Raw genomic sequence first — 26,467 nt, 5'->3', positions numbered from 1 at the left:
TAGCCCTGCCTCCTTCTGCAGAGCAGAGCTCAACAGAGCTTGGTGGTTTTTGCCTTTTACTCTGGGAGGAGAGGAGCAGACGATGCGGAGAAAAGAATGAATGTCAAAGGAAAAGAGAGTTTCTCAATGCTGGTTGTCTCAGCTGTCGTTGTCTGTGGGGAATACAGCCACAGCCCAGAAGGCTCTCTATTGTGGATAAATCCGTCAAAAAACCCCGAAGTTGGTGGCAGCAGTATTCAGAGGGGCTGGTGGTTTCCGAGATGGCTTAACAATGGTTACCATGAAGAAGACGAAGACACAGAATAAAAGGAACAGAGAAAGGAAGACGAAAAAAAACTTCATCTCTCGGACTGATTCAACCCACTTAGATGCCCCGAGGTTGCGACCATGACGGAATGGAAGGCGCCTGCAGTGTGGGTAGGCACTTACAACAGAGCCGTCTGGGATGATTATTATGCCGAGCAGAAAATTACCATCGGCCTGACAGTTTTTGCTGTCGGAAGTTACATGGAGCATTACTTGGAGGAGTTCTTAACATCTACTAATAAGCACTTCATGGTTGGCCACAGAGTCATATTTTACATCATGGTGGATGATGTCTCCAGGATGCTTTTGATAGACCTGGGTCCTCTTGCGCTCCATCAAAGTGTTTGAGATCAAGCCTGAGAGGAGTTGGCCGGACATCCTCACGATGCATGTGAAGACCACTGGGGAGTACATCGTGGCCCACATCTGGCATGAGGTTGACTTCCTCTTCTGCATGGACTTGGACCAGGCCTTCCACGACAAGTTTGGAGTGGAGACCCTGGGCGAGTCGGTGAGCAAAGCTACAGGCCTGGTGGTACAAGGCAGATCCCGTAAATTCACCAACGAGAGGTGGAAGGAGTCGGCAGCATACATTCCCTTCGGCAGAGGGGATTTTTATTACCACGCGGCCATTTCGGAGTGAGCACCCACTCAGGTCCTGAACGTCACCCAGGAGTGCTTCAAAGGAGTCCTCGAGGACAAGAAAAATGACATAGAAACCCAAAGGCACGATGAAAGCCATCTCAACAAGTATTTCCTTCTCAACAAACCCACTAAAATCTTATCCCTGGAATACTGCTGGGATTATCATATAGGCCTGCCTTCGGATATTAAGCTTGTCATGCTATCTTGGCAGACAAAAGAGTATCATGTGGTTAGAAATAACTTTGACTTTGTGCCAGTACATTTCTGAATTTGAGAGAGTATTATTCTGGCTACTTCCTCAGAAAAGTAACACTTAATTTTAACTTAAAAAAAAAATATTAACAAAAGACCAACACAGCAAGTACGAATTATTTCTCCTTGTAACTCTGAGCCTTGTAATATGAGAGAATGAACCTGTGGTAATCAGATGTAAATTCGCAGTGATTTCTTATCTATTCTGCATTGGAGAGGCAGGGAAGAGGATACACTATCAGTTGAACCAAAAAAAAAAAAAAAAATTGCCATAGACAAAGAAAAAGCCAGAAACACTCTATGTGTGCCAGCTGACGTACTGAAGAGAAGTATGCGAAGGGAAGTGTTTGGCAACAAGATACGATTGTGAGGGGCTGTCCTCTTGATTTCAGTGTCTTCCTATCTCTGCTGGGTCTGAAGCAACACAGGGTTGCTTTTGCAGCAGGGGAACTCTTAGTAAGCCCCAGTCTACCTTGTTGATCCTCAAATGGTTTAGTCAACGTCCTTTCCTTATCAGGACTGTTTGGCTTCTGTGCCAAGACTAGTTGAGATTCCCAGTGGATGTGGTGGAGATGTTGGGAGTCACAAGCAATCTGAATGAGCCAGTGGGTGCTCTACCTGAAGTGAGAACAAAGCCTCAAAGTAAGTTGGCAATGAGTTGTTGTAAGTTGGCATGAAATAAGCAAAGAGAGGGTAGAAAGACAGAGAGCTGATCACTGTGGGGCAGTGCCTCCTCTGAGGGGCACAGGGCATGCGGTTGGCACATAAATATGGCATGGATCCAGGCGCTGAATGGGAGGCAGTGTGGGTGGTCTCCAGTCTCCTCAACCATTATGACAGCCGGAGCAGTGTTGTTTTGGCCTTAAGTCGTATTCAGTATGCCAGACTCTGGAACTTGAGTCTTCAGATCCTAGGCCAGAAGTGGATGGTGTCACAGGAGACAAAGATCTGCAGGGGACTGAAGAGGCTTGCAAGGGGTTACATTTCCCAGACCTGGACTTCATGACAGTCAGTCATCAGTGAGTTCTGCTACCCCCGCTCCAACCCTCAGCCCATCAAGCCCCAAGTTGGAGGGCTAACGTCAAGGAACCTCTCATTTCCCCTTGCACTACTGAAGTATAACAACCAGATGTGTTTAATAAAATGGGTAATTGATTTTATATCAAAAGTAGAGGGGATGGCAATGGGAGATCCCGTCGTTGTAACTGAACATCTTATCATTCAGTTCCTTTCTCTAAAAGAAGCTATCAAATCTTATATATTCTTTAAAGCTAAGCAAGTCAATGTAAAGGAGGTTAGGAGGCAACATTTACGTATGCAGGCACGTTTAAATTTTGCTTGTGTTCCAGTTTACGATATTGCTTTCCATTTTCAAGCAACTGACTTGAAGAGCCACTGCACTGGCTTGATGCTCAGCACTGTGAGCTTCTTTGATAAAATGAAACCTCCATTTTCTCTGCTGTTTCACTGTGCCTCCTACTCTTCAGTTCTTGGCAAAATTTTTCACAACCCAGTAAAAGAAAACCAACAAAAATCCTGAAGAAGTGGGCTTGTAAAAGAAAAAGGCAATCAAAGGTCGGAGAGGACTCTTGCCTCTCTATAATTCAAGTTTTTGGGGATCCATTCTGGAGTAGGGAAAGTTCATAATTTAAGTCTGAAAGCAAAGAAATGACACACCCTCAAAGATCGGAGAAAAGGAATGATGTTTCCTTTTGAAGGGATCTTGATTTAAGTTCACTTAAATTTAAAATCCAAATAAACAAACTCAAAAATCTTATAATGTTTAAAAAACTAAAATCCATGATTTCAATTAAATTATTTTCTCAATTAAAAAAAAAGTAAGGCCTAGATATTTTGGCATGAGTACTTAGAAGGAATACTAGCAGCACTTACTGAGATGGGGAAGACTGAAAGAACAGGTTTAGACTACATCCAGAGTTCTCTTTCGGTCACATTAAATTTGCAATATTGCCTAGACATCTCTCTGGATAGGAATCTAGAGTTCCAGAGAAAGTCTGAGGATGAAGCTACAGATTTGAGGGTCATTAGCCAACGGATGTTACGGCAAGCCATCAGATTAAAACAGGACATCTACAGAGGGTGAATAAATAGAGAAGAGGCCATTTCAGAACATGAGGCACATTATCTTTTAGAGGTTGAAGACAGAGAATTTGTTTTTAAGAGTTTGGTTTTTAAAAATATTTACTTATTTGGCTGCCCTGGGTCTCAGCTATGGCACATGGGATCTCAGATCTTCGTAGAGGCATGGGAACTCTTAATTGCAGCACGTGGGATCTAGTTCCCTGACCAGGGATCAAACCCAGAGCCCCTGCACTGGGAGCAGAGTCCTAGCCCCTGGACCACAGGGAAGTCCCAAGAGAAGGAGACTTGAAGAGAGTCAAGGGAGGTATCAAGAGACCCAGGAGAGCAGGGTGTCAAAGAGAGATCAGCCTTGTCATATGCTGCTGAGAGAGTAAGTAAGACCAAAACAAAGCAGTGGCCTTCAGCTTGGCAACATGAAAGTCCCTGGATGACACAGACAAGAACAGTCCCTGTGAGAAGAGATTAGATTGAGGGGAAGTAGTCAAAGCCAAAACAAGAGACAATTTTTAAGTTTTATTGAGAAAGGGAATGCAGAAACTAGAAGATAGCTCAAGAGGGGAATAAGATCAACAGAGTTTTAAGTTAATGAATTTATCTTGTAACATTTGAGAAACAAAATTAGAAAACATTTTTAATTTTGGAGGAGGGCCTGTTTTCAGGTAAGAAATATTCATTTCAGTTCAGTCGCTCCATTGTGTCCAACTCTTTGGGACACCATGGACTGCAACACGCCAGGCCTCCCTGTCCATCACCAACTCCCGGCGTTTACTCAAACTCATGTCCATTGGGTCGGTGATGCCATCCAATCATTTCATCCTCTGTTGTCCCCTTAGAGCATATTTATTTGCTACTGAAAATTATCCAGTGATGAGTAATTTCACAATGGCAGAAAGAAGTGACATAAGATCAAAGATCCATAAGACTTGGTCTTAAGACAGTTCATAATGTGCTCAAGGTAAAAGAATTGGTAGGAAGGGAGCTGGAATACTTTCCTGGGTCTGTTTGATTCATATATACATCCTTTTTTCCCCACACCATCAACAGTAATATAATGGAGTAGCATTTGCAAAAGATTCCAACTCCAGGCTCTGAATATCATCAGAACAGTTAGAAGGAATCTTAACTTGGGAGAATTAACACAAACACACACACCCTTCTACATAAGCAAGCTCTGTTCATCATACAGAATCCTATGATTGCATTTTCACTCAAATGTCATTTATGTGTGTACATCTGACTATGGTCCTACCAGCAGTAGAATCTTCATTGTTGTCCTTTTATGTACAGAGTGGCTTTGAGGAGGGGATGGGGACATTGAGATATATCACTGTGCAGAGTAAGGGGGAACAGGGCAGGAAATAAACTCTCTAGTGACTGCAATAAGGCAGTTAAAAATATTTTAAGAATGTCAGTTGTGTATTTATATTTAGCAAAAGTTAAGATGGAAATCAAGTTATATGATCGTTGTTTCTTTCCTCTTTACATAGCAATCTTTGGAAGGGAGTGGCTATGGCTACGCCAGGAAGTGGCCTCTTGTCATCTGTTTCCCACACCCACTCCTGCTCTACCGCGTGGATGCACAACCCCACCCCCTCAGCCCCATCGTTCTCTCACCTGGTTTCGCATTATCTGTTCTAGTTTACATCATCCTTCAGGGCAACACAGACGCCATCTCCCCCATGATGTCCTCCCTGATTCTTCCTTCTCTGAACCTTTATAGCACTAAGTACTAGTACCATGTAACTTAAGCTCTTGATCACATTAAGCCTTTTTTTTTTTTTTTTGATCAGAAAAAAGGTTTATTACAAGGGCCAACCAAGGAGAACAGATAGGCTTATGCTCAAAAAAAAAAGTCATACATATATATGTATGAGACATTACTTTGCCAACAAAGGTCCGTCTAGTCAAAGCTATGGTTTTTTCAGTAGTCATGTATGGATGCGAGAGTTGGACTATAAAGAAAACTGAACACTGAAGAACTGATGCTTTTGAACTGTGGTATTGGAGAAGACTCTTGAGAGTCCCTAGGACAGCAAGGAGATCCAACCAGTCCATCCTAAAGGAAATCAGTCCTGAATATTCATTTGAAGGACTGATACTAAAGCTGAAACTCCAATACTTTGGCCACCTGATGCAAAGAACTGACTCACTAGAAAAGACTCTGATGCTAGGAAAGATTGAAGGCAGGAGGAGACGGGGATGACAGAGGATGAGATGGTCGGATGGCATCACCGGCTCAATGTACATGAGTTTGAGTAAACTCTGGGAGTTGGTGATGGACAGGGAAGCCTGGTGTGCTGTGGTCCATGGGGTCACAAAAAATCAGACATGACTGAGCAACTGAACTGAACTGAACTGAACTGAACTGACTGGGTCACTTTGCTGTGCACCTGCAATTATCACAACATTATTAATACACTATACTCCAATATAAAATAAAAAGTTTAAATTAAAAAATAAAATAAAAAAAGGAAAAATGAATAAAGAATGTCATTTTACATTGATAAATTCTCATTATCTTCATCCATCATTAGACTATCTTTAAATGTATTAAAGCTAAAACTTTAAATGTATTAGAAGCTAAAACTTCTGGAAAATAAGAACTTTTATTGGAAGTAAAATGGGTTTTATTATAAAGCATATTTTATCTCCTAGCTTTGTCCAGTGTTTCTTTACTCTGAAAATAAATAAGAAGGGAGAAAAAAAAAAAAGAACAACAACCTTTTTTTTTTTTATCATATTAAGTCTTAAAACTACTGTCTGATTCCAATATCAGAATGAGAGTACTTTTCAGTAGGAAACTCAGTGTGATGATGGGCCATTGTTACTTTGAGAGGCAGCTTAGTCATGGAAAGATCCAGATGGATTTGAGTTGAAATTGTGGCTCTGCTTCACCTCTGATAAGCTGAGTGAGCTTGGGCAAGTCTCTTTCTGAGCCTGGCTTCCCTCACAGACAATGGGAATAATACTACCTACCACTAAGTATCCACAACGGGCTTGTTCTTCTGCTAAAAACCCTGCAGCAGCTTCCCATGGTTTTCAAAACTCAAATCCGAAACTCTTCAATCTGTCTACAACTTCCTCAGCCTCACTTCTCACCTACCTCACATGCCATACTCCAATGGCAATGAATTTCTTGGGATATTCCTCAATCCCAAGCTTTTGCTTTTTCAGTCCCTGCTGTCCTCACACTCTCAGCCCACCTGGCCCCAGCAGCACTCCTGGAAGCCTTTCTGGATTTGTCAACTCCCATCCCTTCCCCACATACACACACTGAGTTCTCGCTTGTGACCCTGACCACAGCTTAATCACTGTAGTCAGCCCACTGTTTATTTATTTACAGGACCACCTATTCCATAAAACAAGGGTTCGCTGGGAGAAAGGCCTGGGCTTTATTCATCTCTGTATCTTCAGCACAAACACTGATGTCTGCTTCACCTTGCTGATGCCATTTCTTCATTGAGGAAATGGGAAGAATATCACCTATTTGAAAGGTCAGGATTAAGTTTAAATATTCAATGGTTAGGGGACTTCCCTGATGATCCAGGGCTTAAGAATCCACCTTCCAAGGCAGAGGACATGGGTTTGATTCCTGGTCAGGGAACTAAGATCCCTCCTGCCTAGGAGAAACTAAGCCCACACCACAGCTGAAGAGTCTGCGTGCCACAATGAAAGATCACACATGATGTAAGAAACAGCCCATGTGCCGCAACTAAGACCTGATGCAGCCAAACAAAGAAATGTTAAAAAAAAAAAAAACAAACAAACAACAACAAAAACCAGAGCCTACCACGGGGTGTCAGACACAGAGCTGGCCTTCAGTACATTTGATTTATATTCTCAGCATGTCCAGATTTTGCTCTCTTTTTCTGTTCTCTGCGTCCAGGCTCTTACACTGGTCCCGTGTCTTCCCTGAGTCCTCTCCCCGATCCCTATCCCTGAGCAGTGAGGGTCCCCAGCCCCGGACCTCTCTTGGGCTCCCACGCCTGCTAGTGCCTTTTGAACTCTAAGGCTGACTCAGCTAAGGCACCAATACAGTACTGCAAGTATCTCCTGAGTAACTCTGTGCAAGACAAGGATGTCCTTAGTGAAACTGATAAAATATGGACAAAGAGGTAGTGGGTAGAGAGGGCTTCACTTGTAGCTCAGTCGGTAAAGAATCTGCCTGCAGTGCAGGAGACCCGGATTCGATCCCTGGGTCGGGAAGATCCCCTGGAGAAGGGAATGGCAACCCACTCCAGGATTCTTGCCTGGAGAATCCCACGGACAGAGGAGCCTGGAGGGCTACAGTCCATGGGGTCGCAACACGACAAGAGTTGGGCACGACTTGACGACGAAACCACCACCACCACAGTGGGTAGAGAAGAGGCAGGGAGACAGCGAGACAAAGCAAAGTCAGGCAATTCACGAAAGAAAAGTTTACATATCTCCAGGGGCAGCTTAGATGAAGTGGCACGTCCGGGGGACCTCAAAGGATGAACTTAAGCTGAGGGGCTGTTTCCAGAATTACTTGTGTTCCACAAAACACATTACTAAGTGCTCTTGCTCCTCAGATGAAACGTAAAATAAACTCAGGAAACGTTGCTACTACACACCCCTCTCGGAGTCACAAGGCACAGCAGCGAGATGCTGACAGGTCTTGAAGGGACCCTATTTAACTTTGTTTAATCTAGCATCCCACATTTGTTTGGCCACTAGTTCTTGATTTCCTTTCCCCGCCCCAGGATGATAGTTATAGCTTCTTGAGGATCACACTTCAAGAAACACGAAATCAGGGACTTCCCTGGTGGTGCAGCAGCTAAGACTCTGAATTCCCAAGGTAGGGGCATAGGTTCTATCCCTGGTCAGGGAACTAGATCCCTCAAGCTGCAACTAAGGGTTTGCATGCCGCAACTAAAGACCCCGAATGTTGCAACGAAGATGGAAGATCCCATGTGCCGCAACTAAGGCCTGGCACAGCCTAACGTGTATATATATTCATATATAAAGAAACAACACCTTAAATCCTTTCAAAGTTATATATTTGCATTTTTAATAGGACCTCTCAGAAATAATATCTTAACGTCAGATTTTTTTTAATAACATAATCATCAATTTAAAAAATTCTCCTGGCATCACATCCAAAGGAAAACATAATGGAAGACCCTGCAGAGCTGAGTGAATAGCTGTCAAGACAGGATGAACTGCCTCCCTTCCCTAGTTGGAGCGGGGCGTGGTGGGGGGGTGTGGAGACTACAAGCCTTTCTCTCAAGGGAGGGAAACTCAGCATCTGTGAGTGAGTCCCTTCCTTCTTTGGTAGGATGTTTACGCCCTTACAGCGGCCCTCCCACCCTCTCTGACCTGCTGACTGGCTAAAAAACACCAGACTTGAAAGCAAAGGGAGCAACGTTGCATAACAACAAGCCGACAACATGTTCTACTCTTTAATATTTAGCAAACTGTCACGCCTGTAAGAGGCAAGAAGGAAAGGGTCATTGTCCACTTCCTGTCCCCACCCTGGAAGCACGGTGCTCCATGACCCAGTCTGGGGATTAACACATGTTTACTGGGAACCAGACGCTGCTCATGGTACAGAGGAAAACAAGATCTAGTTCCTCGTCTCAGGTCCTACTTGCCAGGCCAGCAACGAAGATGAAAACAAATAGCAATGCAGCGCTCGGAGCTCAGGCAAACAATGCCAGAATAAGAGGCGAGGACAAAAATGCCTGCAAGGCATAAGGCAGGGACTCCTTAACTTTGCCTGGGCTTAAGGTTGGAACAGAGGTGTGTTAAAACAAGGAACTTCCTCTTAGTTCTTGAAGATTGGAAAGGGGTTTTCCAGGCAAATAGATCAGGTTTTCCAGGCAAATAGATCAATCATCTATAAATAAATAAAAAGGGTTCCAGTTCGAGTAGAAGAGGGTTGGACAGAGCAAAAATAAATAATAAAGGGAAAAAAATTAAAAAGCAGTTGATCTTTCTGACAGGCTGGCATACTGAACAGATGCCTCTACTTTCACCAACTCCTGCTTTTTTCTTAATAACAAAACCACTCAGGGGACTTCTCTGGTGGCCCAGTGGTTAAGAATCCACCTTCCATTGCAGGGGATGTGGTTTTGATACCTGGTCGGGGAAAGAAGATCCCATACGCTGTGGGGCAACTAAACTACAACTAGAGAAGCCCCCATGTGCCACAACTAGAGAAAGCGTGCGCACGGCAATGAAGACCTACCACAGCCAAAAACAGAGTTCAGGACAGGGAACGCGGAGAGAAGATGACGATGCAAAATTGCGGAAGCTTGGGATACAACAGACTTAGCAGACTTAAGAAATCTGAATCTTAAATCAGATGCAAGGAAAGCTGAGAATTTGACTGACTTAAACCACAGAATCCTTACCGGGCCCAAGACTAGCACAGGGTGCTCCTGAAAAGAAAGTATTTAGTCGCTCAGTCATGTCTGACTCTGCGACCCCATGGACTAACGCCTGTCAGGCTCCTCTGTCCATGGAATTCTCCAGGCAAGAATACTGGAATGGGTTGCAATGCCGTCCTCCAGGGGACCTAGAGCAGGGGAGCAGGATGCTAAAGTAAGGACCACAGGGAAAGCAGTTTGGAAAGAGGTTACAGCCCTAGACACCCCCTTACTGACAGAATTCAGGATGCTTTGTCTCCTCCTTCTCCCCAAGAAAAAGAACTGCAAAAGGCAAAATGGCTGTCTGAGGAGGCCTTACAAATAGCTGTGAAAAGAAGAGAAGTGAAAGACAAAGGAGAAAAGGAAAGATATACTTATTTGAATGCAGAGTTCCAAAGAATAGCAAGGGGAGATAAGGCCTTCCTCAGTGATCAATGCAAAGAAATAGAGGAAAACAACAGAATGAGAAACACTAGAGCTCTCTTCAAGAAAATTAGAGATACCAAGGGAACATTTCACGCAAAGATGGGCACAATAAAGGTCAGAAATGGTATGGACCTAACAGAACCAGAAGATATTAAGAAGAGGTGGCAAAAATACACAGAAGAACTATACAAAAAAGATCTTCATGACCCAGATAATCAAGATGGCGTGATCACTCACCTAGAGCCAGACATCCTGGAATGCAAAGTCAAGTGGGCCTTAGGAAGCATCACTACGAACAAAGCTGGTGGAGGTGATGGAACTCCAGCTGAGCTATTTCAAATCCTAAAAGATGATGCTGTGAAAGTGCTGTGCTCAATATGCCAGCAAATTTGGAAAACTCAGCAGTGGCCACAGGACTGGAAAAGGTCAGTTTTCACTCCAACCCCAAAGAAAGGCAATACAAAAGAATGCTCAAGCTACTGCACAATTGCACTCATCTCACACGCTACTAAAGTAATGCTCAAAATTCTCCAAGCGAGGCTTCAACAGTACGTGAACTATGAACTTTCAGATATTCAAGCTGGATTTAGAAAAGGCAGAGGAACCAGAGATCAAATTGCCAACATCCGTTATATCATTGAAAAAGCAAGAGAGTTCCAGAAAAACATCTACTTCTGCTTTATTGACTATGCCAAAGCCTTTGACTGTGTGGATCACAACAAACGGTGGAAAATTCTTCAAGAGATGGGAATACCAGACCATCTGACCTGCCTCCTGTGAAACCTGTATGCAGGTCAAGAAGCAACAGTTAGAACTAGACATGGAACAACAGACTGGTTCCAAATTGGGAAAGGAGTATGTCAAGGCTGTATATTGTCACCCTGCTTATTTAACTTACATGCAGAGTACATCATGAGAATTGCTGGGCTGGATGAAGCACAGGCTGGAATCAAGATTACTGGGAGAAATATCAATAACCTCAGATATGCAGATGACACCACCCTTATGGCAGAAAGTGAAGAAGAACTAAAGAGCCTTCTGATGAAAGTGAAAGAGGAGAGTGAAAAAGTTGGCTTAAAGCTCAACATTTAGAAAACTAAGATCATGGCATCCGGTCCCATCACTTCAAGGCAAATAGATGGAAAAACAATGAAAACAGTGAGAGACTTTATTTTTTGGAACTCCAAAATCACTGCAGATGGTGACTGCAGCTGTGAAATTAAAAGACACTTGCTCCTTGGAAGAAAAGCTATGACTAACCTAGACAGCATATTAAGAAGCAGAGACAATACTTTGCCGACAAAGGTCCATCTAGTCAAAACAATGGTTTTTCCCAGTAGTCATGTATGGATGTGAGAGTTGGACCATAAAGAAGGCTGAGCGCCAAAGAATTGATGCTTTTGAACTGTGGTATTGGAGAAGACTCCTGAGAGTCCCTTGGACTGCAAGGACAGCCAACCAGTCCATTCTAAAGGAAATCAGTCCTGAATATTCATTGGAAGGACTGATGCTAAAGCTGAAACTCCAATGCTTTGGCCACCTGATGCAAAGAGCTGACCCACTGGAAAAGACCCTAATGCTGGGAAAGATTGATAGTGGGAGGAGAAGGGGATGACAGAGGATGAGATCGTTGGATAGCATCATTGACCGATGGACATGAGTTTGAGCAAGCTCCAGGGAGGTGATGGACAGGGAAGCCTGGCGTGCTGCAGTCTATGGGGTCACAAAGAGTCGGACACAACTGAGCGACTGAACTGAACTGAACAGAGGACTTTCCTGATGGCTCAGATGGTAAAGAATCCGCCTGCAATGCAGCAGACCTGTGTTTGATCCCTGGGCTGAGAAGATCCCCAGGAGCAGGGCCTGGCCACCCACTCCAGTATTGTTGCCTGGAGACTCCCCATGGACAGAGGAGCCTGGCAGTCTACCGTCCATGGGGTCGCAAAGAGTCGGACACAACTGAGCAACTAAGCACAGCACAGCACAGTCTCTAGAAAGCATGAAAGAGAAACGTCTAGTATTTGCTGTGAAATAGTCTAAGGAAGGGGGTGGGGGATATAGATGAAAAGAAAGTGTTCACAAAGGGATCATTTGTGAACTTGGATAGTGGGAACATGGAGGTTTATTGCACTATTCTCTCCACTTTTGTCAATCTTTGAAATTTTCCATAGTAAAAAGCAAGAGTGTCTCTGGCGCAGGAGTACCCAGCACGACTGAAGGCGAGCAGAGAAAGTCAGGGCACTGTATCTACTGAAGGTGAAATGTCAGAGGAGAGGCTCTCATACGCTCTCTCCTGTTGACTGCCATAATGTTGTCAGGTGGCCCACACTCTGCAAGAGGATGAAAGACTCCTCCAGCTGAACAGAGCAGAAGGAAAACCAGAAGACGCCGCTCCAGAGGCTCCCAGGAGACAGCCCTCCCAGATCAAGCTACAGGGAGGCTCAGAGTTAATGATCTCCATCCCATACTCGCTTTCCTGACAGCTTTTTTTTCTTTTTGGACAGTTTTATTAAGATATAACTCACAACTCAGTTCACCCTTTTAAAAGTGTACAATTAAATGGTGTTTAGTAGTATAACCATCATCACTGGGGTGGTTTATTAAGCTAATATTAAGCTTTATTAAGATGTAACTCAATTCCATTTTTTAAATTAATTTATTTATTTTAATTGGAAGCTAATTACTTTACAATAATGTGGTGGTTTTTGCCATACATCAACATGAATCAGCCACAGGTGCACGTGTCCCCCATCCTGATCAATTCAGTTTTTTAAAGCGTACAATTCGGTGGTGTTTAGTATATACACAGAGTTGTACAACCACCACCACAGTCAATTTCAGAATATTTTCATCACCCCAAAGAAAACGCTACGCCCATTAACAGTCATCCCACTCTCCAGCCCTAGGCAACTACTGATCTATTTTCTGTCTCTATGAATTTGCTTATTCTGGACATTTCATTAAAATGAAATCATACACCATGTGGTACTTTGTGAGAGGCTTCTTTCATTTACCACAATGTCAAGGTCTTGAGAGCTCTTTTTTAATTCCCCTGTCCTGCCCTTAATCAGAAGCAACACAGCGAAAGATCACATTTCAGTGACATACTGGGAATGCCTCTAATGAAGATACAGAGCACAGCAAACACACAAAAACAAGCTGAAGGAAACAGCTACTTTTGGAGGCGGATGGGGAGGTGGGGTGGAGAATACCATTAATATTTTCACAAAAAATGAAATAAAACTGTGCCTATGAAACAAAAATAGGATACTATCAAAACCCTAAGAGAACAACAACCAAAAGAAGCTCTCAGAAATTGACAATTTAATAGCAGATATTTTAAAAATTCAACAAAAGGACTGAAAGATAAAGTTGAGGAGATCTCCTTGAGAGCAAAATCGAAAGACAAAAATATGGAAAAAAGGAGGGAGAATAATTTGTAACAATGTTCCAGAGAACCAATACAGGGGTTCAATGTCTGAACAAGAGAAATTTCCAAGAAAGAGAAAAACAGAAAAAAAGACAGAACAATGCAGTCAGTACAGTAATTCTCAACAGCATCAATAAAAACAAGATGATGATGAAGCAATGACTTAAGAATTCTGAAGGAAAATTATTTCCAACTTAGAATGAAATCTAAGAACCCAAACTATTGATCAAGTATGAGAACAGAACTTTTTAAGTTCAAGTATTTAAGATCTCAGAAATTCACATTCCAATGAACCTTTTCTTAAGAAGCTCCTGTAGATGTCCCTTCACCAAGCTGTATTCAAGAAACAGAGGATCTAGTAGAGACAGGCAACAGAGAATCCCAAGACCACATGTAGAAGCCAACCAGACTAGCGAAGAACAACCCAAGTGGTAAACGTGTTGAAGACAGTCATAACCAAGAGCCCCACGGCCATTAAACTCTCTTTGCTTCTGTTGACCCAAATACTTAAAATTATTATTATACAATTTTCAAACATACTCAAAAGTAAGCCCCTGACACCCAATCACCCAGATTCAATAATTATCAATACTTTGGCCTATTAGTCAATCGATCTTCTTGCTTTCTGTTTTTTCTTGAAGTATTCTAAAACTGATTCCACATCATATCATTTCACCTCTGTATACTTCAGAATCCATCTCTACACTACCCATTTTTTAATATCACATTACTAGTAAGGCACCTAGAAAAAATAACGATACTCCCTTGATATTGGTCCGCAACAAAACATCCCCCGCATCTCAAAAATGCCTTTTTTAAATTAGGCTGTTACAGACTCAATTGTATTCCCCTCAAAAAAAAATTGTACATGTTGAATCCTTATGCTCTGGTATACCTCAGAATGTGACTATAACTGGGGATAGGGGTTTTAAAGAGGTAACTAAGTTAAAATAAGGGCTTTAGGGTGGGCCCTATCTCAACCTGACTGAAGTCCTTAAAAGAAGAAAGGAGATCGATGGAAAAGGATATGGAAAAGAACATGAATATGTTCACTTTGCTGTATGGCAGAAATTAACACTGCACTGTGAAACAACCATGCATCAATAAAATAAATTAGAAGAAGGAGGAGGAAGATAAGGAGAAGAAGAAGAGGAAAGGAGATTAGAACATATGGAGAGAAGCCAGAGCCAGATGTGTGTGCCGAGGGACCACCATGTGAAGAGGCAGGAACAGGGTAGGCATGGCCAGCCAGGGGGAGAGGTTGCAGAGGAAATTAACCGCTGGTACCTTGATCTTGGGCCTCCAACTGCCAGAACTGCGAGAAAATTAATTTCTGCTGTTTAAGCTAGCCAGTCTCTGATATTTTGTTATGACAGTTGTAACCAACAAATCCACAGACTCTCTGAATCAAAACAGGGTTCATATATTACATTTGGTTCTGATTCTTCACTCATATTATTTTTTCATGCTTTTGACTTGTTACAGAAGCCAAGTCAGTTGTCCAACACTCTGAATTCATCTGTTTGCTTCCTTAGAGTATAATTTGTCATCCTTTCCCCTCTCTTTCTAATAAACCAAAGTTAGCTAGAAGAAAGTAAATCCTAAGAGTTCTCATCACAAGAGAAAAATTATTTTTCTATTTCTTTAATGTTATACTTATATGTGATGATGGATATTCATGAAACTTATGATGATAATCACTTCATGGTGAATGTAAATCAAACCATTACACCGTATCCACTGAACCTATACCAGGGATGAGTGAAGTCGCTCAGTCGTGTCCGACTCTTTGTGACCCCATGGACTGTAGCCTACCAGGCTCCTCAGTCCACGGAATTTACCAGGCAAGAGTACTGGAGTGGGTTGCCATTTCCTTCTCTAGGGGATCTTCCCAACCCAGGGATCGAACCCAGGTCTCCCACATTGCAGGCAGATGCTTTACCCTCTGAGCCACCAGGAGTTATATCTTAATAATACTGGAAGAAAAAAGGAAATTTGCAAAAATGTAAACAAAATATTCTTGCTAATTCCTTTTTGTTTTGGAAAATATCATTTTTACTCATGTTAAGAACTGATTCAATTTGTTATTATTATTTTAAAGTGCATTAGTAAATTTGACCAAAAAAAGTTAGCTCTAGAGGCCTGACTGATTTAGAGGGCAACTTTAAGGAGAGGCTATTCTATAGGTGGTACTGCATCCTCTCTTCAACCTGACCAAGAATGATTTGGTAAACTGGATTCAGACTTTTTCTGGCAATACTGGCCTTATCCATGAGCTAGTGAAGTACCTGCTCATCCCTTCCACGCTGTCCATCTGAGCTAGCTGAGGGCATTCCCTGCTTCCCACAGAACGGTTTTGCTTTGACCTACTTGCTGAGAACGGAGGTAGGCCACAGAGAAACCAGAAGTAGAAAAGGCATGGCAGACCATTCTCTGTGACCATATCCTACCAGATGTCTGACGTCTGACCCAGGCGAAGCCCCATTAGATGCCCCAGTAGTGGTCAGCCTTATATTTCCTAGGAGCCACTCACAACCCTGCCCACTGACTTTCCCAACAGGACCTTGTATAACCCTCCAGGAAGCTAATGCCAGACTATGAACCTGAGTTCATTCCGTTTATTTTTAGATCTAACAGTGGTGTTCCCCCTTTTTAAACAAAGTTTGTTAGATTTGTGCTTGCTCCTTTATTTTAAAAAACTAAATAGTGTATAGTTTTAGAAATACAGACATGACTTGGGGACAGAGGGTACACAAGTAGCTTCTCAGGGATCAGTAATGTTCAATTTGATAAACTGGATGGTGGATACACAATTTTCACTTTATTGTTCTTTACCTGTAAATATATATTTAAAGCATTCTTTGGTATTTATGAAAGGTTTCGTATGAATTCTTTTTTTGTGAGCAGTCCACCGTGGCTAGAATAGTGAGTTTGAAGATACAGTGAAAGGCAAGTTTAGAGAATAAACTTATGGTTACCAGGGGGAGAGACAGGGGGAAGGAACAGTTAACGGAATTTGGGATCAACACGTACACACTGCCACATTTAAAACGGATAACCAACAAGGTCCTACTATACAGCACAGGGATCTCTGCTCAACGTTATATGGCAGCCTGGATGGGAGGGGAGTTTGGGGGAGAATGGATACATGTATACGGATGGCTGAGTCCCTTCACCGTGCACGTAAAACTATGACAACATTGTTAATCGGCTACAGTAGTGTACTATTAGTTGCTCAGTCGTGTCCGACTCTTTGTGACCCCGTGGATGTTGACTGTAGCCCACAAAGTTCTTCTGTCCATGTGACTCCCCAGGCAAACATACTGGAATGCGTTGCCATTTCTTTCTCCAGTTAATTGGCTATACTCCAATATAAAATTTAAAAAAAAAAATGACTCCAGTGAAAGGAGAAAAGACTGGAAATGGAGCTAACTCTGTAGGCAAATGGGAGTCTCAGTGATGCTCTCTTGGGAGGATCATCAAGGATATTTATACCCAAGGTCCATTAAAATGGCTTTCTTGCAATCTATCCATGGAGAAGGACAGGAAAAAAAAAAATTTTTTTTTCCTACTAAGTTACCTGAAGAAGAAATATCCAACATTGTAAGCTTCTCACAGAGAGACATATAATATGGTTTTGAAGTATTTTTCCAACGAAAGGAAATCCAGCTTGCCCTAGGAAACACATTTACCTTGAATTCTTAAAAGACACAGAGCTGAGACAGATGCAGAACAAAGGTTTCAGATGACAGACCTGGGATATATCTTGGTAGGCTGAGTGACAGGTCAAAACTAGCCAAATTTATCTCAGCATCTACCATCTACTGAGAACATACGATATGCCAAGAGCTTAACAGAGTTTATCTCATTTAATCCTCACAACCTCACTGGGAAGCTGAGACCCAGGGAAGTCACTTGTTCAAGGTCACAAAGCAACTCAATGAGCAACCTAGTTTGCTAGGCTGAACCTAGGTTTTCAGATTTAAGTTTCAACCTCAAACAAGATTTCTTCAGCTGCCAGAAATTAACATTCAAAACCAGAATCTTCTTTACTCTCACGCCATCTCTCACCCTCAGAGAAGTGCCAATCAACCCCAATCCCTGGGGCAGATGAGGGTATCAGCAACCTTAGAAAAAGGATTTGACCAGACTGATTTCATTCATTAAACACTTGGGGATCCTCTGACAGCTACCAAGAAACATTTATCTGCTCTCAAGGGCAAGTTTGCCTTCAGGAGTAAGCTCCAAGAGGATTCTCTGGGCCACTTGTTCCCAGCTTACCTTTGTCTACCTCCCCATCAGTACTTAAAGACTTTGCAAAGGTCAAGTTCTGCCATTGTAGATGGGTATCCCTTATCACAAAGACTGCCGAGCAAGACCCCTTAGCCAGCATATTCCCCACTTGCAAATTTCTCTCATCCTCGGGGCCAGTGAGATTTGATGGGCGTGTGTAGCTGAGAGAACAGCGCAACCAGCCCTAGTGCAGAGTCATAGCCAACGGAGCAGTCCCGAAAGACAGCCAGAGAATTTTAATGAAAACCAGAAAACTCCTGGCCGCTGAGTCCAGCTACAGTCCAGGCCCACCAGCCCCTCCCACTGCGGCTGAGAATCCCTGAGCAAGCTTCATTCCCGAGAGCAGGGAAGAAGATCCATTTCGTATTCAGCAATGCCTTCCACGGCAGCCACTTTCCAGGGTCATTGAGGTGAGAGGCAAGGCACAGGCTAATTGCAACAGGACCCGGGGACCCTGAGAAGCACAGGGTGTGGCAGCAGCAGGTCTGAGCCAAGAGATTATGAAACAGTCATTTGAACAAAATAAATAAATAAAAGCCTCTTTCCTTCTGCCAAAGCTGTCTGAACACAGCTGCATACAAGGCTAGCGAGGAATCTTAACAAGCTTAAAGGGACCGTATTCAGATACTGGAGAACCAAAGGGGAAGAAAGGGATATTTTGATCACTTACTGCATGTCAGGTGCTCTGATTTCATTTGACTATGAATTTGACTATGAATTCCATTTGACTATGATTCCGCCTTGACTAAAAGGTGGGAATTATAAACTGCGTTTAACACATAAAAATACTGACTGGGAGAGGTTAGATAGCTTGTCCAAGGCACACAGCTGGCAGGTGGGGGAACTAAGACTCAAAGTTCAATATGGGTGAGGTTCATCAGAAATAAACTCAACATCCTGATTTGTCCTGTTTAATAAAAAGAAGGATCATTTACTGAACATCAGCTTTGTGCCTGGAAGTAAGCTAAGATTTTTATACACACGATAACATCGAATCCTCACAGCAACCAGATAAAAGTCTTTATTATCTTCATTTTTGATGAGGAAACTAACACTAGATGCTAAGTAACTTGGCCAAAGTCATGACACTACCAGGATTTGAACCCAAATCTATCTATTTCTGGAGCCACCTCGCTCTTCCACATATTAATAAAACACTCACCCTAACAGCCTGCAGGCTTCCCTGGTGGCTCAGATGGTAAAGAATCTTCCTGCAATGCAGGAGACCCGAGTTCAATCCCTGGGTTGGGAAGATCCCCTAGAGGAGGAAATGGCAACCCACTCCAGTAGTCTTGCCTAGAGAATTCCATGGACAGAGGAAGCTGGAGTGCTACAGTCCATGGGGTCCCAAAGAGTTGGACATGACTGAATGACTAATACACACAAAGCCTACAGAGGGGAACCACAGACACCATCACGCTAAGCAGCAAGCTGCAAAGAGACAACTGCCCACTTCTTAACAGGTAATTTACATTCTAGGATTACCTTTGAGTTCTTCCAAGCGCTCCTCAGAATCGTGACTCTGGGAAGGCTGACAGGGCTGCTTCCCACGGACCCTGGGCTCTGTTGACACCTCGTGTATGAAGGAGAAGGCCCCCACCACAATGGTATACCTGTGACACCGGTGCCTGTAGAACCCGACAGCTCCTTTCTTCAGGCTCTGCTCCACAGGCCCACATACCTCACGGCAGCCCCCCTCCTTCTCCCATCAACAGCTCACAGGCCTGTTTTATATTCCTAACAGGAGACCATGTGCCTTCTCTTAGAGTAACTGTGATTTCCCAAGGGAGACTACTGTCTAGACAAAGCATCCCAATCCATCTTGACGAGAGATGGGCCACACGATGTCAGCTTTGCTCATTTAGTTTTTGGGGAGAGTCTGTGTTCAGCAGCCCAGGGAAGGCCCTGGGCTTGGCGTCTCTGGGCTATCAGACCAAGCATCACTCTGTACCACAGCCAACGGGCAGGGTTGGAACTGTCTTCCCAGCCCCAGCAAGTGTTACCTGAGGGCAGTCACAGGGGTCTTATACTCAGACTACGGGGCAAACACGCACAGGCATACCATACAAGCAGTTCCATAAATCGGGCTGAAGCTTGATACGGCTCTTTCTCACATGTTCACAGTGAAGCAACGGGCTGGGAGGAGGACTGAACGCCTGATGCTGTCACAGTCACTGTCTTCATTAATCATCACAGATTAATAGGTAGATGAGGTATATAAGATGGCTATCACACAGATAAGGCACCTGAAGCTCAGAGTGGTGCCGTGCTGTGTCCCAAGCCACACAGAAAGTGGCAAAGCTCAGATTCGAATGCATTTTCAATAGGACTCTCAACGTTCAGTCGTGAGGTCAAGCATTTATTCCTCAGACACATACTGAGCCCCTTCTCTGGACAGCTATTGTGCCACCTGTAGAAAATCCAACTGCTAACATGTCACGTAGGTCCAGTCACCAAAGAACTTACATCCCAGGAGGAGACAAGATGAGGTGATCAGAAAGAGAGGTGCAGATGATAAGATCAGGACCTCAGATGAGCAATCAGGGCAGGCTGCCCTGAAGAAGTGGCATTTTAGCAGAGACCTGAGAGATGAGGAGGAGCTGGGCATTTGCAAAACTCGGAGAAGAGCGCAGGCAGAAGGAACGAGAAGGGCCAGCACCATTTGTAGGAAGAGGCTTGGCATGTCTGTAAAACAAAGCACACCAGGGACCAAGGCTGCGTGAACAAACGTTTGAGATAAGGCAGGGCCTTGTTAACCACAGAAGGGAGTTTGGATTTTGTCAGGAGGTCCCTGGGAAATTAAAGAAGAGTTTTAATTAAAGGAGTGCCATGATCTGATCTGTGCTTTAATGAGATGATTCTGGCTACTGTGTGGAGGACAGAGAGCAGGGAGGGGCCGAGAGTTAGGAATCAGGGGAGAGGTGATGGTAGCTTGGACCAAGATGATAGTAGTAGAGATGGATTTTATATTTGGAGATAGGACTTAACAGACTCACTGATGGACTATAGTGAATGCAGAAGGAAACAAACTCCTGGGTTTCTAGCTTCAACAACTGGGTAGATGATGGTACCATGTATTATGCGAAAGACAAGAGGAAAAAGCAAAATGCTCATGAGATAGCCATGCTTTTTATTCTATCACATCAAGAAGAAAAAAAAAAAAAGTAGACAAGTAGACCCAATTGTGTTTGTTCAGGGAAAGCTGTGAATTAAAGGCTTGAAGCTACTTAACCTGGTAAAGAGAAGGTGTTGGGTGTGAAAGTGGAAAATAAATAGCTAGAATCTGAAAGCCTGACTTAGGAAACAGGGGTTCCACTTACTTCCTGGGCCATTCATCACTGCCACACCAGGGTCAATGGATGGGAGACTCAGGAACAGAATTCAGTTATAGGTAAGGAAGGCCTGTCTTGTGGTCAGAAGTGTGGAAAGTGGAATGAGGTGCTCAGAGATATAATGACTTCCCTCTCACTGGGAGGGGTTAAAGAATAAATGACCCCCTGGTTAGATGGTTAGCGAATTCAATAACTGGGTAGGCAAATCCTTCTAAATCTAACATCTTTTCAGAATTTTGTGGTTTTAAGATAAAATATTTATTAATCTGATCTTCAGACTTGGAGTTTGCCCGATAGGGCAGAGCTTCTCTGGTATGTTCTACCTTCTAGAAGATAAATAAAAACAATATTGGCTTATGTCATTCACTATAAAGTGATTCCTAGTTTACTTTTAAGTGTCATACAAGATGATGAAACGCTTTCTGTATAAGCAAAAGGCAGAAGCTACAGAATCAGATATCCTAGATTTGTAATTTATTGGCTCTGTGACATCGGGCAATGTATTTAAATCCTCTAAGTCTTGGTTTTTCTCTTTGAAAAATAGGAAAAACAATGCCTGATTTAGGATGTCTGTTGTGCAGACCCAAGTCCAGCATTTCACACATGATTGGGTCCAGCATCTCACATGTGATAGTAAGATTAATAACAATAACTAACATTTATTGAGCCATTACTATATGCTAGCATGTGCTATGTGGTCTAAGTACATTTTTTCTATCACTTATTATCCCTGTATTAAACATTAGAAAACAGACATAAGAGGTTACGTCACTTATCCAACTCTGGAGAAGGTAATGGCAACCCACTCCAGCATTCTTGCCTGGAGAATCCCATGGACAGGGGAACCTAGTGGGCTGAAGTCCATGGGGCCACAAAGAGTCGGACACAACTAAAGCAATTGAGTACAACCTATCCAAGAGTCATACAGCTAGTAATACTCAAATTGCAGGGTTGGGGGGAACCAAGTAACTAAACAGACTTCAACAAAGGTTGAAAGAAAAAGACAAAGAAAATCATATTTCCATCATTTGAAAAAATGAAACCTACTGTTCCAGACTTCCCCAGGGGGCTCAGTGGTAAAGAATCCATCTGCAATGCAGGAGATGTGGGTTTGATCCTTGGTTCAAGATGATCCCCTGGAGAAGGAAATGGCAACCCACTCCAGGATTCTTGCCTGGGAAACCCCATGGACAGAGAAGTCTGGTGGGCTACAGTCCATAGAGTCTGAAAGAGTCAGCCACAACTGAGCCACTGAGCACGTGCAAGCTACTGTTACATTCCACAAATAATTCAATTAATTTAGTAAATATGTTTTGAACATGTAAATGCATAATTGAATGAATAAGTGATTCCACCAAACATTTATTGAGTTCCTACCAGACACAGCAGAAGGAGAAGGGGGGTGGCAGAGGAAGAGATGGTTAGACAGCCTCATCGACTCAATGAACACGAATCTGACCAAACTCCAGGAGAGAGTGAAGGACAGAGGAGCCTGGTGTGCTGCAGTCTATGGGGTCTCAAAGAGGTGGACCTGACTGAGCGACTGAACAACAACAACAGCAGTCAGGCAAAGCATCAAGAAACTAAGGTTACAGAGAACTTACATTAACTTACTGGAGAAGGCAATGGCACCCCACTCCAGTACTGTTGCCTGGAAAATCCCATAGACGGAGGAGCCTGGTAGGCTGCAGTCCATAGGGTCGCAAAGAGTCAGCCACAACTGAGCAACCTCACTTCACTTCATTTGAGAGTTTGCTATTAAAGCCACAATCTTCAAACTTCAGATAAACTGCCAACATAATGACCAATATTCCATGGAAAAAAGTTCTAAAAAATATCCTCATACAGACCAAAGGAAGCTAGGATTACGGTTGTTCTTTCTTTGGGAAGTCAAAACTGTTCAAGACACAGAGCAGGAGGCAGACACACACAAGACATGGGAGCCAAGTAAAGAGGGAGTCTCAGGCCAAAGAAGAGTAACACCACCAAAGGAAGCAGAAATCCAAGAGAACGGAGGCTGACTTAGGGACTTGGGGTGTTCCGATGAACGTCACTAGAATCGTGGGGAAAGAAACCAAATTGCATAAGGCATTTGGAAGAATGGGTTGAAGAGGAAGGGGAGGCAATCTTTTAATGTGCTTCTGTGCTTGCTCAGACATGTCCAGTTCTTTGCAACCCCATGGACTGCAGCCCACCAGGCTCCTCTCTCCATGGAGATTCTCCAGGCAAGAATACTGGAGTGGGTTGCCATGCCCTCCTCCAGGGGACCTTCCCAACCCAGTGATCAAACCCAGGTCTCCCACTTTGCAGGCAGATTCTTTGTTGTCTAAGCCACCAGGGAAGCCCAAGAATACTGGAGTGGGTAGCCTATCCCTTCTCCAGAGGATCTTCCTGACCCAGAAATCAAACTGGGGTCTCCTGCATTGCAGGTAGATTCTTTACTGTCTGAGACACCAGGGAAGCCCAATCTTTTAATAAGTTTGGGGATTAAAAAGAGAGGGAAAGTGACTTCCCTGGTGGTCCAGTGACTAAGACTCCCCACTCCCAATGTAGGGGGGTCCAGCTCCGATCACTGGTCAGAGAACTAGATTCCACATACTGCAACTGAGATCCAAGATCCTCCCATGTGCCACAATTAAGACCCACAGCAGCCAAATAAATAAACAAATATTGTGGGGGAGAAAAAAAAAAGGATAGGGAGAGAATAGCAGCCTGATGAGGAGAATCAGAAGGACCACTGATAAGTATAGAAGGTTAAGAAGCAGGAGCCAAAGGAAAGGAGAAACTGAAGACAAAAGGTAGATGGAGGAGATGGAAGTAAGAAATGGCAAGAGGACTAGACCCAAGGAAGACAAAGAGGAGGGACAGAATGCACAGAGAAAGGCTACCCTTGGGAAAGGAGAAGTCACCTTCTGCTCTGGGACAGGAATCAAGAAGGAGAGACTGCTCTATGGACATTATGAAAAAGACTCTCATCAACCTGGACGAATACAGAGTAATCAAGTTCTCTGACACCATTCTGAAATCAATAGCAAAATGATACTGATTTTCCTGAGCCATTCAAAAATTGGTATTAAAAAGATAAACATCATTTAGATACCAGTTCTATATGGTTAAAAACCAGGCTTATTGAGACGTGCCTATGTTCAGTTTCTTAACCTGGGGACTGTTACTCTGATGTGTTCACTCTGAAAACTTCATCAAGCTTTATGCTTATACATGCCCTTTTCTGTATGTGGGCTTCCCTGGAGGCTCAGGTGGTAAAGAATCTGCCTGCAATGCAGGAGACCCAGGTTCAATCCCTGGGTCAGGAAGATCCCCTGGAGAAGGGAATAGCAACCCATGCCAGTATTCTTGCTTATAAAATCCCACACACAGAGGAGCCTGGCAGGCTACAGTTCATGGGGTTGCAAAGAGTTGGACACAACTGAGCAACTTTCACTTTTTCTGTATGTATATTGTACATCAATAAAAAGTTTTTATAAACCAATCATTAACTTAGAATTACCACTCCTGTACTCTGTTCAGTTTTTAAGAGTAACTCAGCCTCAAACTATACATTCCTTCTGACCAGTAACATTCCTTACTATTCTTTTAGATCTGCCATAGTACTAAATTCAAGACTAGATGCACAATAGGTATCTAATAAATATATGTTGATGTCACTGGAAGAACTTTAGTACCAGATGTTCAGACTTAATACAAATCTACCTACAGGAAATGCACCATTAGGACTATAAAATCTTGCAGACCCTACCTTAGCCAAGTGATTACACTGAACATCACCAGTAATGGGATAAACTAACATTACTTGTGCCCTCTTGTGAAGCAATGGGAAGTACACAACATCAGCTATTTAGAATTCTTGCCCAAAATGGCTAACTTAAATATAATCATAGAGAAATAATTAGATAAACTCAGCTTGTGAGATATTCTTAAGAAAACAGGCCTGTTATCTTAAAAATATCAACATCATAAAACACAATAAAAGAGAAAGAGACTTGTAGATTAAAAGAGACTTAAAAAGAGAGAAAGACTAAAGACACATACTTAAATTTAATGTACAGTCCTTGATTAGCTCCTAGAATTAAAAATAATAACTGTCATCAACATTATAAATTAACGTTATTCATGTTATCTGGCCAGTAGGGGTATGATAGATTGTTTGCAAAAATGCCTGCACTTGCTCATGCCCTTGAGCAAAACGACTTTGCAGCATCTCCCTTCAAAAGGAGCTTGTGACTTGCTTTGGCAGAAAGACTGCAACAGAAGTTATGCTGTGCCAGCTCCAAGTGTAAGCCTCAGAAGGCTTTGCACACTTCCACTCTCTCTCAGACTCTGCCTGTGTGCAGTGGATAAGTCTGGGCTGCACTCCTGGAAGCTGAGAGACCCTCTGGATCAGAGACCCAGCCAGCACCTAGTGGATCCAGCACAGACTGCAAGTGTTGAGGGGGCCAGTCAAGGTCAGCTAAGCTTGATCCACATTAGAAGAAGCACTCAGCTGACCCACAGAATTATGAGCATTAATAAATAGAGGTTATATGAAGCCACAAAGTTTTGGAAGGATTTATTATGCAGCGAAAGGTAACTGATCGAAAGTAAGATTTAAATATAGACTGTATATTATTAGACAATATGCAATCAATGTAAGTTTCCAGGGCATGATACTGGTATTGTGGTTACACAGAAGGTTGTCCTTACACATAGGTGATAAATCCTGACATATCTAGAAGCCAAGTATGACAATGTCTGCCCTGCCAAACATAAATCTGTGTATATAGAGAAAGCAAATGTGGCAAAATGTTAATAGTAAACCTAAGAGTTTTCTTTAATGTTCTTTGCACTAATCTGTTCATTTGAGATTTTTCAAAATATACAGTTAGAAAGAAAAATAACCCACCTATCTCCAGAACATGGTGATGCTGAGTGATCTGAGAGCCCAGCACACCACCTAGCAGTGAACAGATCCTTCTCAAACCTTTTTTCCATCCTCCCCCCACCCACCCCTTTGTACTGATAATGACTACTGTTTCTGAGGCTTCCCCGATGACAGCAGGTAAAGAATCTGCCTGCACTGCAGGAGACACAGGAGATATGGGTTCAGTCCCCGAGTGAGGAAGATCCCCTGGAGAAGGAAATGGCAACCACTCCAGTATTCTTGCCCGAAAAATCCCAAGGACAGAGGAGCGTGGCGGGCTGCAGTCCATGCATGCGTGTCTGCAGGCATGCTAAGTCGCTTCAGTTGTGTCTGACTCTTTGCCAGCCAGTGGACTGTAGCCCTGATGGGC

General features: G+C 43.1%; 1 protein-coding gene and 1 pseudogene across 1 annotated transcript in view; one reads left to right on the top strand and one right to left on the bottom strand.

Annotated features, from left to right (window-relative positions):
• Positions 1–26,467, bottom strand: part of RAB30 (RAB30, member RAS oncogene family) — a 98,614-nt gene that overhangs the window by 44,722 nt on the left and 27,425 nt on the right. The gene's annotated exons all lie outside the window — the stretch shown is intronic.
• LOC120874260 lies at positions 97–1,287 on the top strand (annotated as a pseudogene).

This window comes from Oryx dammah, unplaced genomic scaffold (assembly GCF_014754425.2).
Source record: "Oryx dammah isolate SB20612 unplaced genomic scaffold, SCBI_Odam_1.1 HiC_scaffold_15, whole genome shotgun sequence".
NCBI lineage: Eukaryota > Metazoa > Chordata > Mammalia > Artiodactyla > Bovidae > Oryx > Oryx dammah.
This window is presented reverse-complemented; position numbering and strand designations above follow the sequence as displayed.